Source organism: Myotis lucifugus, unplaced genomic scaffold (genome assembly GCF_000147115.1).
Source record: "Myotis lucifugus unplaced genomic scaffold, Myoluc2.0 scaffold_0, whole genome shotgun sequence".
Taxonomy (NCBI): domain Eukaryota; kingdom Metazoa; phylum Chordata; class Mammalia; order Chiroptera; family Vespertilionidae; genus Myotis; species Myotis lucifugus.
Window position 1 is genome coordinate 14,248,187 of NW_005871048.1, and position 11,823 is coordinate 14,260,009.

The 11,823-nt window shown below is 40.3% G+C and overlaps 1 non-coding gene across 1 annotated transcript; it reads right to left on the reverse strand.

Moving 5' to 3' along the window:
• Positions 1 to 7,387: 7,387 nt before the first annotated feature.
• On the reverse strand, positions 7,388 to 7,554 carry LOC111825674. The gene has a single exon (XR_002828869.1). It is a non-coding gene; the product is annotated as a U1 spliceosomal RNA (small nuclear RNA).
• Between the last annotated feature and the right edge of the window lie 4,269 nt (positions 7,555 to 11,823).

The window sequence follows — 11,823 nt, forward strand, 5'->3', positions numbered from 1 at the left end:
CAGGCAATCGGATGACAATCAAACTAGATGGAAAAAAGTGACCCAACCTGCTAGTAGAATATTATTGGAACCTTGCCATACTTTATGCCCCTGACACATTTCCTTTTCTCTCCTCCACACCTACAATCTGTGGAACTTGGCCAGACTTAAGTCATATACCTTATCTTCAGAAAGTTTTCTTTTTCTTTCTTAGATTAGTCAAAGTTAATATAAATGGCATTTGGGACTTGAAAATTAAGTTCAATACATTTTTGTCCTAAATACCACAAGCATACATACCTTGCTTAGCTTGCAACCATACTGAGACACCACTGCCTTCACTCCTGAGGGTCCCGCTCTCACTCTCCCACTGTCCCAGTTAGAAAGTGGTGTGCGCTTACAGGGACACAGTATGCAATTCAAATTGTACAATTGGTCAGGGAGTTAAAAATGAGCTACTCAGCTCCCTCTGCAGAGATGATCACTATTAGTTTCTTGTGATAAGTATATATATATATATTTAAATATATAAAAATATATATATTTAAATATACGTATATTTAAATATATACTTTATATTTAAAAACAACACAAAATGTACAAACATAAATATTTTCAGCTAGGTTTTCTTGAGAGAATAAAGCTCTCATACGCTAAGGGATCCATGGTATGTAATAAGTTAACTTTTCTCCTTGGCATCGGAAATGGTATCATGTACCATCCTTGGGAGAATTGAGGAAATAGTTACAATTAATTTTCTGTGTGCTGTGCTTCAGATGAGGAACTCTAGTTGAGAAATGTGTTATAATCTAGCTTGCAGATTATATATATGGGTACATATGGTCTGCTCTCCTCCTCCTGGTCATCTCATTCTTTTCCTTGTTTCCCTCTTTTACTTTCTACAGAGGCCTTACATAAGTTACAAAGTGTGTAAAGAGCATTAATCTTAAGTATACAGCGTGAAGAATTTTATACATGTTTACACTTATGTGACCACCATCCAGATTATGATATGGAACATTTCCATCACTTCAGAGTATTTTCCTCTGCCCCCCAGAGACAACATCTAATCTAACTTCCATCATTACAATTAGTTTTGCCTGTTTTGAAACTTCCCATAAATGAAACCATAACTGTATCTCCCTTCTGAGAGAGAGATTTTCCATGTCATTGTATGTATCAGTTAATTTTTATTGCTGAGTATTATTCCATTATATGATTAAATCACCATCTACCTACTCAGTCCTCTGTTGATGGATATCTGAATTGTTCCCATTTGGGGGCTATTTTTAATAAAGGTACTATTATTGACTTGTAAATGTCTTTTAGTGGAGGAAATAGGCACTCATTTCTCTTGGGTGTGTACCTAGGAGCAGACTAGGTCATGAGGGAGGCATATGTTTAGCTTTAGTAAACATTGCCAGTTTCCAAAATGGTTATTCCAATTTTGCTCATTCTTTGTAACAGCTGTGTAGTATTATACGGATTTTCCATGGTTTATTTAAACTAGCCCACTATTAATAGAAATGTAAGTTGTTTCCAAACATTTGCTATTACAAAGTATGTTCCAAATATTATCTTTTTACATAAATCATTTGCACATATACAAGTTTGCCTATTGGAAAAAGTATCAGAAGTGAATTTGCTGGACCCAAGGATATGTGCATTTGTAATTTCAGTGTATTTGAAAAAAAATTGTCTCCATTGTGTTTCAACTAGTGCATATATATGCAAATGTTGCTCCTGTCAATCAATATCTGATGTGTCTCACCTCATACTTATGGACTAGGTAAGTCATCAGACATTCTGAACTTGTCTGTACCATAGGTATAAATCATGTTTGTTTGTAATTCTAATTCAAAGTCTCTTATTATAAGTGATATTGAGTATCTTTTCATAAGTTTAAAAGCACTTGTATTTCTTTTTCTGTGACGTCTCTTTTAATATACTTTGCCCTTTATTCTATTAAGTTTTTGGTCTTTTATTGACTCAGAGGAGCTTTTCTCTTTATAGTAGAAACAATTAATGCTTTTTCTGTGATATGAGTTACAAATATTTTCCCCAGATTGTTGATTGCCTTCTGTATCTATATATATAAAAACCTAAGCAACCGAACAACCGAACAATGGGTTGACCGGTTGCTATGATGTGCACTGACCACCAGGGGGCAGATGCTCAACGCAGGAGCTGCCCCTGGTGGTCAGTGTGCTCCCACAGCAGGAGCACTGCTCAGCTGACCTACGGGCGCCAGATGCAGGGCTCACAGCTGGCGAGTGCCACTGTGGTGATGTGAGCCTCTCCCGGTCGGAACTGACTGGGCACAAGCCCACAGCAGGCGCAGTGGGGCTGGGATGAGCAGGAGCGGCAGGCAGGAGTGGCAGGCAGGATGGACTGCTGGTTTCAGCCCAATCCCCACTGGCCACGCCAAGGGACCCCACCAGTGCATGAATCCATGCACCGGGCCTCTAGTCTGTTAATAACTTGGAATATTTCATTTACATCAGGTTTCTAAAGCATTTTTTCCAAAGCCCTAGTCTACCCTTTCTTCTACCACCCACAATATGCAACTTGATCATTATTCATGAATAAAAATAAATTATACCTTAAATGCACTCTCTGGATTATTAAAATAATCTTGCCCAGTTCTGGCCACTGTTGTTCAGTGGTTTAATGTGTCAGCCCACGCACCAAAAGATTGAGGGTTTGATCCCAGGTCAAGGGCATGTACCTGGGTTGCAGGTTTGATCCCCAGCCCCAATTGGGGCTCGTGCAGGAGGCAATTGATCATTGCTTTGTGTCTCCATCACATTGATGGTTTGCTCTATCTCTACGTCTTTTCCTCCCTTCCACCATCTCTAAAACACCAATGGGGAAAAAATATCCCCGGGTGAGGATTAACAACAACAACAAAGTAATACTCTTTTCCTAATGCACACTCCAGAGAATCAAAAGGAAGCCTGCATATAAAATAGTGATTGGCAGACACACAGAACATGAGTGGGGCTGCTATCTTAACAATTTTTTCAAGAAAGCAAAAGGCAAGTTGCATTCTTATCAAGATTCTGTGTTAGGGGCATTTGTTCAGCTTTGAAAAATGTTTCTATGTAGTAATCAAATGCCTCACACTACCCTAGGGCAGCCCACAAGTTATAGAGAGATTGGCAGGCATTGCACACTGCTCCCAAATTCTTGGTCAACTTAGAGTATCTTGTAAAATGAGGGGTAGCCCTCAAAATGAGGATTGGTATGGAGAGGGACCTAATGCATTATTCTAAATGGTGATATTACTGAAATGCTTAAAAGTATCAGTATCGGTCTTCCTGAAGATATCACCTCACCCACTGACCTCTCCCATTCAAATCATAGTGTTATAACCTGACACTCACTCACTCATTGTCCCCTCCATTAGATTCTCTGCAGCCAGGGACCATTTATTTGCATCAGTTTTCTATTGCTGCCATAGCAAGTTACCACAAACTTAGCAGTTAAAACAACCCCCATTTTTTTTATCTCACAATTCTGCAAGACAGACGCCCAGGCCACTACGGCCCAGCTGGATGCTCTGCTCAGACTCTCTTAGTACAGAAACTTGGTGTCAGCAGGCTGCTTTCTTGAGGCTCTGGGGTGAATCCACCTCTAAGCTCTTTCAGGTTGTTGACAGAATTCAGTTCCTAGAGATTGCAGAGCTGAGTCCCTATGTCCTTGCTGGCTGTCAGTGAGGAACTTCTCTCAGCTCCTTAAGGCCACCTGCATGCCTGTCTCATTGCCCCATTCGTTTTCAAGCCCACAACAGAGCATTGATTCATTCTGACATTTTGAATCTCTCTGAATTCTCCCTTTCGTGGCATCTCTCTCTCCTCCATGTTGCTGCTGGAAGAGATTCTCTGCTTTTAGAGGCTCAGGGGATTCAATGGCACAGCTGGATAATCCAGAATAATCTTACTCTCTTAAGGTCTATAACTTTAATTACAGCTGCAAAGTTCCTTTTGCCATGTAATGTGACATATTCAGAGGCTGTGGGGATAGGACATAGACATTTGGGGGGAGGGGCATTAATCTACCTAAAATATAATTCTTTTCCTCCCTTTGAACTTCTCCTCTTCCTTCTCTTCCTCCTCCTCCTTCTTTTCCTACCCAGGTTGTGGGTTTGGTCCCCAGTGGGGGTGCCATACAGGAGACAACGGATCAGTGTTTCTCTCTGACATTGATGTTTCTTTCACTCTTGCTCTCGCTCTCACTCTCGCTTCACCATCTAGCACAATGCTGACATGTAATTTAAGGAGAGCTGAATGAATATGTAGTTGAATGATATTTTTAGAATTCTTCATTTTGAGTCTTCAGTCTAAATTCTGGGAATATATATTGAATCAAGAGTTTATCAGCTGGTTTATAAACTCCTAGAAAATCAGTGTAGAAAAAACATAAAGGGCTTCTTGTCCCCTTTCCCCGCAGCCTGGGGTGAGGGGCCTGCCTGTCCAGGAGTGTGGTTCTGTGTCTCTGGTCTAAGCTCACCTTTGGGGTTGGCCAAAGCCCCTTGAGGTTGCTGTACAATGCAGGACTCTGGGGACAAAACAGATAAAAGTCTGTGATGACACAGTGCCAAATTAGGACTCACCACGGTTTTTAGCAAAGCAGAAAAGAATATTAGGCACTCTAGACAAGGCAATATATTTTTAAACAAAGAAATATGTGGTAGAAAAAGAACTTTAGATCATTTGAAATCTTATCTTTGGTTCTGGGGTGTTCTTGGTAGAGAGCAAAAAGATGTCTTGAAGAGAATTTTAATCATAATCTACCCAGAGAACAATTCTTACTGATCTCTGTTGGACAATTGAAAACCATAGATTCTCACTCTTCCCCAACAAGTTTCACTAAAGATAACTCTTCATTGTTAAATATTCTCTGTGCAATAAATAAGCATCTCCAAATTTCTTGAGCAAAGAAATTTGCTTCCACTTTTTGGCTTGAGTAAACTAAAAGCACTATATCATTTTTTTGCAAGGTCCAAGAATTAATTAATAACCTATAAAAACTATTTATTGTATTTGTTTTAGAGAAATAGATATTTACTAGGTTTTTTTATATGCTTATAATTCTGTCTCACCCCTATATTGTACCTTCCTTGAGCAAAAGATTCATCTGTAATCTAAGAACATAGTACACACTGTGCTGAGTACATAGTATTTTCTTTAAAATGTTTTTTTTAAAATAGGTACTCAGAAAACAGAATAAAAGTTATATGTACTGTAACTTGCATACTTTATTGTCATGAATATGATGATGTATGAATGTATGAATATGTATACTAATAAAAGCCTAGGTGGTTCTTGCGCCCTTGCATGCGACGTCATCACAAGATGGCCGCATGCACAGTGGAGGCAGGGCCCAGCAGCCGCTCCATGTGGTGAGGCCTGGGGGTCCCGCGGCTCCACGTGGCACAGAGGAGGCTGGTCCCGGCATCTCTGCCGCCTCATGCGGAGGAGGCAGGTCCTGGCAGAGGAGGCAGGTCACGGCAGGGGAGGGCAGTTGTGGGCGATCAGGCTGGCAGGGGAGGGCAGTTGTGGGTGACCGGGCTGGCAGGGGAGGACAGTTGGGGGCAATCAGGCTGGCAGGGGAGCAGTTAGGCTTTGATCAGGGCATCAGGGGAGCGGTTAGGGAGTGATCAGACTGGCAGGCAGAAGCAGTTAGGGGCAATCAGGCAGGTAGGCAGGTAAGTGGTTAGGAGCCAACAGTCCCAGATTGTGAAAGGGATGTCCGACTACCGGCAGTCAGACATCCCCTGAGCGGTCTCAGATTGGAGAGGGTTCAGGCCAGGCTGAGGGACACCTCTCCCCCCCCCTCCCCACCATGCATGAATTTCATGCACTGGGCCTCTAGTACTTAATAATTTAAAGAGAGTTTACATGTAAACTTCTGAACCTATCAATACTATGTTGACTTTAGTTGAATACAAATTAATATGGGACCTAAAATAGATCATCTAAATATCATTATCTGCTATCTAAGAAAAACTAAAACTGTAGCAACCGTTAGTAACATGATAACATTACTTAATCCCAAGCTATGATGCTATGAAACTCCTCATCATTTCTATAAAACTTCTATGATTAATGATCTGTGATGAGGAAGATTCATGAAAAGGAACATTTCAAGAAAATAACATCTTTCAGGTGTTATTTCAAAAGTGATTCCATTTATGATCTTCTTGGGCAACCTACCTACCTTCTGCCCTCTCCCAAAAGCCGTAATTATAGTTCCTGTGATGAGCCAGAGGCATCCATGTCAATGTGTTTGGTGATGAGCTGGAAGAGATGACAATTGTGCGGCTGTGAGGACATACACCTTTCCCTCTATGTGGGATCAGACTAAGTATGCCCACCAAGTGCATAAGAAGTTTCCCTAAATCAAATGATGATTTGATTATTGCAGCTGAACCTCCAGACAATCAGAAACTGGAATATTTCTTAGGTAGAAATGCAGTTGCCCTTTTAAAAAAAACTTTGCATATTAAAGATGAAAATCTCAGCATCATTCTAAAATTTAGTGAAATAGCACTAACAAACATGACAAAGGAATTATATTTTTAAACTACTGAAGAACTAAAAAAAAGCAAAAACAAAAAAACAAACAAAAATAAATACAACCCTTTGTTCCAGCGGTCCTCAACCTGTGGGTAGCGACCCCTTTGGCGGTCAAATGACCCTTTCACAGGGGTCGCCTAAGACCATTCTGCATATCAGATATTTACATTACGATTCATAACAGTAGCAACATTACAGTTATGAAGTAGCAACGAAAATAATTTTATGGTTGAGTCACAACATGAGGAACCGTATTTAAAGGGCCAGGAGGTTGAGAACCACTGCAGTCTATTCTGCCATTAAGGGAGGGATGTGCCATGGGGACATTTAGACAAAGGATAATGGGTCTGTGTTGGAGACCGGTTTCTGCTATTTTTTATCTTGAAAAGCCACCAATAGAGTTGCCAGTGAACTACTTCTGAACATAGGTCTTTCAGGGACGACTTTAATATATAAGTTCCTTTTTTCTAATCTGCAGCACATATTGTGAAAATTGCTGAAAATGTGCTGAAGCTAGACTTTAAAACATAAAGCTAGACTTTGAAAAGCTTAAATCTTGTTTATCTCATTAATCTATCTCATAAAATCTCCCTTTATATATGTTCCAAAAATACAATTCCATCTAACCTCAGGTTAGCCTACTTCAAGCTGAAGTATCAAAAATCTTGATTGTTTGGATTCCTGAGGATGGGGATGTGTTTATATATCACCAATTGAGGTTTTGTTATGTGTGTCCTTAAATCCGTGGTGTGGGGGAGATATTAAAGTAAATTGCAACTTATGAAAAGTAGACAAAATAATTCAGGACATTTAAAACTGCAAAACTGATAAAACTAAATTTGTTTTTTTTTTCCCCCACTACCACAAATTATGCAGTCGAGTTTCCCACATTTGGGGAAATCGCAGGGGTCAGCACATCCGGAGTGCAATGGATAAGCCTCGCCCTGGGAAAACCACCTTCGTGATCATGGTATCTCCCCTGCCAGGTAAGTATAAAACTAAATTTGTTGACAGAAGAAACCAAGAAGTTTCTGAATTTAGCAACCAATGAAGAATTAGCACCCCTATCCTATATAATAAAATCCTAATATGCAAATTGTCCCCTCTGACAGTCGTTCAAGCGCTCACTAGGATGTGCGCTGACCACCAGGGGGTGGCACAGAACATGGTGGGCATCGGCAACGGGGCACTGGCAGTGGGTGGCAGTGGAGGTGCTGCTGGCCCCAATGGGCCCTGCCAAGAGCAGGACAGAGGCAGGATGGTGGAGCAGGTGAGGGGGTGGCGCCAGGCCAACACAGGATGCCAGGCGGGGCTGCAGGGCTTCGAGGCTGGGGTGCAAGCTGGGGCCCGATCTCTGCAGGCCACCCTGGGAGACCCCATCTGTGCACGAATTCGTGCACCAAACCTCTAGTAATTTATAACAAAGGAAATTTTCTTCCTTGTCCAGCTCTTTTAGGGAGAAAGCAGTGACCCACCCTTTTTCTGGGCCTTTGGCCCTTCTCTCCCACCAGAATTAGAAGTACACCAACCTCCATGGAGGAGAACTCAATGGACTTCTAATTTGAACAAAAGGTTGTGAGGAGGAAGCAACAAAACTCTGGAGGGGAGAAGAGGAAGAGAGGAAGTGGCAAAGCTCTGGGGGAGGGAGACCTAAGAAAAGAGGTTTCAGATGTACATCCCTGGGTGGGCTCAGTATGTGGGAGGCAACTTGAGATGGATAATAGAGAACCACCTTGCACCACCCTCTCTACCCTTGTGTTCTTGATTGTTGAACCATAAGGTTTTTCTCTCTAATGAGTAGCTGAGGCTTACACTTTCAACTCTTCAGGGCATAGTTAAGAGATTACAGCTGGATGCTTTAAGGCACTGACTGACCTTTTGGTGTAAAATGAAGCAAATCTATGCAAATGAAAACCTGGCAACTTTTCTTGGAACCGTCCTGATTTCAAAGTCTTAAAGTGCCCGTTCTCAGAATGCTCAGGGAAGTCGTAAGACACATAAGGGTCTTCCTAATCACAGAGTCAAATTCTCACTGTTAAATTATGATGCCTTTGAGGATCAAAAAATAAAACTTTATACTGTTTAAAAAAAATTGTTAAACACATTTTTTAGCTCCAGCAAGGTGTTTTATTTACAATGTCAGGTCTATGTATAATACCAACCAAAACCAAGATAAACCTGAAGTTATGATATCTGTGCACTTTTAAAAGGAACTATAATGATAGATATGTAAATGAATATGTGTGTATGGAGTGGGAATAGAACCTTCGTTTTTCAGTTTTGTTTTCTGACAATACATCATTACCAGTATTTAGTGGAATAATTGGCACATGGTGTCATTTAAAACCATAAATTAATCATCTCAAAGAATCACAAGCTGTTTTAGGGATAGTTTAGTTATCATTTTTACAAATTGTTTTGTCTGAAAAACCATTTCATTCCTATAAATTTTCAGAATTTATAGAGTAGAAGATGGAAGATGAGTCTGTGAAAAAGATGAAGAAGAAGCTGGAGAGTAAGGCCAAGAAATTAAAGGAAGTCAAGGAGTAAAGGACTAGCTAGTGTCTATTGGATTTGGATATTTCTAGGCCTCAAGGCACAGCAGGAGAGGTACAAGAACATGGTGGATGAGAGCCTGGATTCTGGACTCAGGCTTCCTGGGTTCAAGTCCCAGCTCCACTGTTTACATTGCGTTAAATAATTGGATGGCTTAACCTCACTCCACCTCAGTTTTTCATCTGTGAGGTGAAGATACTGATGTCACAGAATTGATACACATGGGAAATGCTTGTTTCAAATGCTATTTTCTGAGAAATTGGGGGCTTTGGGTAGAAAGGTGATGGTTTAGCTAGTCCAATTAGTATGATCCTAACTGACTCCATTTCATCATCTGATTCTTGTGGCTAATGACATATACATTTAAGTAAAAATATAAATATTTTTGCAAGTCAAAAAAGAAACTAAAACAAAGAGGTGTGAAATTATTATTATTGTTAAACCCACACATCTTCATTATTCTTTCATGTGTATTTCCATGAATTCCAGGGGACCACACCATCATCTGAAGTTTCTGAAGTTTACCTTCTTGAGTAGCTTCACAAGGAGAGGAGGTAAATTGCCCCCAACTTCTGAAAGGAAGAAGCTCGTTCTAAAGGCAAAGAGTCTTCTGTCTTCTACCTAGCTGTTTCTCTCTTTGGTCAGCCTTCTTCCATCTCTACTGTCCACTGAGTGGTCAGGTGAGGAACGTGCCTAAATGAAGGTACCCCAAACTATAACCCTGAATATCTCAGCATCTGCTGAACCCTAGAGTCTGAGGAAGACAAATCCCACAGTAATGGGACAGAACTGTGCTCTACTGTCAAGATTCTTGAATTAATTGCAAAATTAGATTGAGTATGTATAGAATTTTATTTCAACCATGATACAGTATCAAGGGATATTTAAATCCAGAGACCTTTTTTGTTACTCCACACACTCTTAAGTAATAAGACAAGCACTACCTTCATGTAGCAGAATAATATATATTTTGTCAGCTTCTTAGAACAAATTTTTGCATTTCCCCAGTGTTGTGGAGAATATCCATTCATTAATCAATTTAAAAATTCTGAATTTCCAATGGAAAAAAACATTCTTCTTTTTTAAGGCTAATTAGCTAACACACAGACGTGCACACACTGGGGTTTTAAAATAACTTCCTTTTATTTTTGTGGAGCAGCATTAACCACCAGTATTATTTTTAAAGTTTTATATCACCATTCAGATGAGTTTTGAGGCAAGCAGAAGGCTAATTTTTAAATGTGTTTCATATGGTCTGTTTTGCGTGGTAGGATAATCTGGATAAACCTTCCTTTGAGACATTCCTTCCATTTATCTCTTTGTTTTCTCTTTGCTCAAGCAGCAGCCAGCTTGTTCTTCACCTCAAGAGAGCTAACTTGGCTTTTCCAGGGATTTTCAATTATTTCCAGATGTTGGACAAAATACAACATTGAGAATACCATAACTTTCAAAAGTGTCTATACGTTTTATAGTGTCATAGGTTCCAAGTCATCCTATATTCTCTTTTACATTCAGACTTCACACTTTACTAAATTCACAGCAATTTTTCCTCCTTTCATTGCCAATGTCCCCAACATCAATGGCTCAGTTCTCGCCTTTTTGTGTTCCTCTGAGAGACTGACAGAATTCTCAAACATGAAGGCGCTTTTCTGAACCTGTTCTCAGTGTGGGTTTCTCAGTGTGGGTTTCTCAGTGGTGAGGTGGAGAATCCTTCTCATCCGTGCTGCCTTCAGCAGCTGTGTAAATACAGCTGGAAACTTGCAAGTGGACAGTGTCGATTGTAAATAGGTTTCCTTATGTGTTTTGGAATGCTGTTCTGAGAACGACGAACCGTGAATTTCAGTTGAGCCTTCATGAGCTGCAATACAACTTTCATCCACATATTAAATGTGACTTTCTGGGTTTGGACAAAGCCTTTCCCTTGGTGGACATATTAGTCTTTAGCTTCAGGCTCTTCCTTGGATTTTCCGCTTTACAATATCCTAAAACTCATAGCCAACAAAAATATTACAAATTCTTTGTCTTCTGAATGGTTTGTGTAACAGACGTGTATTAGTTTGCTAGGGCTGCCACAACAAAATACCACAGACTAGGAAGTTTAAACGACAGAAATTTATTTTCTTACAGTTCTGGAGATCAGAGTTGGTGTCTTTTGAGGCCTCTCTGCTTGGCTGATAAATGGCCATCTTCTCCCTGTGTCCTCACTTGGCCTTCCCTCTGTGTGTGCCTGTGTCCTAATTGTCTATTTTGATTGGGACATATTAGATGAGGGCCCACCCTCATGACCTCATTTGACCTTACTTCTTTAAAGATCCTATATCCAAATACAGTCACATTCTGAGGTACTGAGGCTTAGGACTTCAACATATGAATTTTGGAGGAGACACAATCCAGCCCATCATAGAAAGAGAGTAAGAGGAAAAGGGAGCTGGTGATAAGAAAATTACTTAAGGTTTGCTATGGAAATATTGAGTACGTGAGTTCTACACTCAACAGATATAAAACTAAACTCATTATCACCCCCTGCTCCCAAATCTGCTATTCTTCCTGTATGTTTCTGTTTTAGGAAAGACCAACATCACTGAAGCAATCACAAAGCCCAGAACCTGGGATCATCTTGAATTCTTCTCTCCCGCTAATCTCCAGGATTCTATCAAGGTCCTTCTGAGTTCTGCAATTCTACCTTCCTGCTGTAACTGTACTCCTT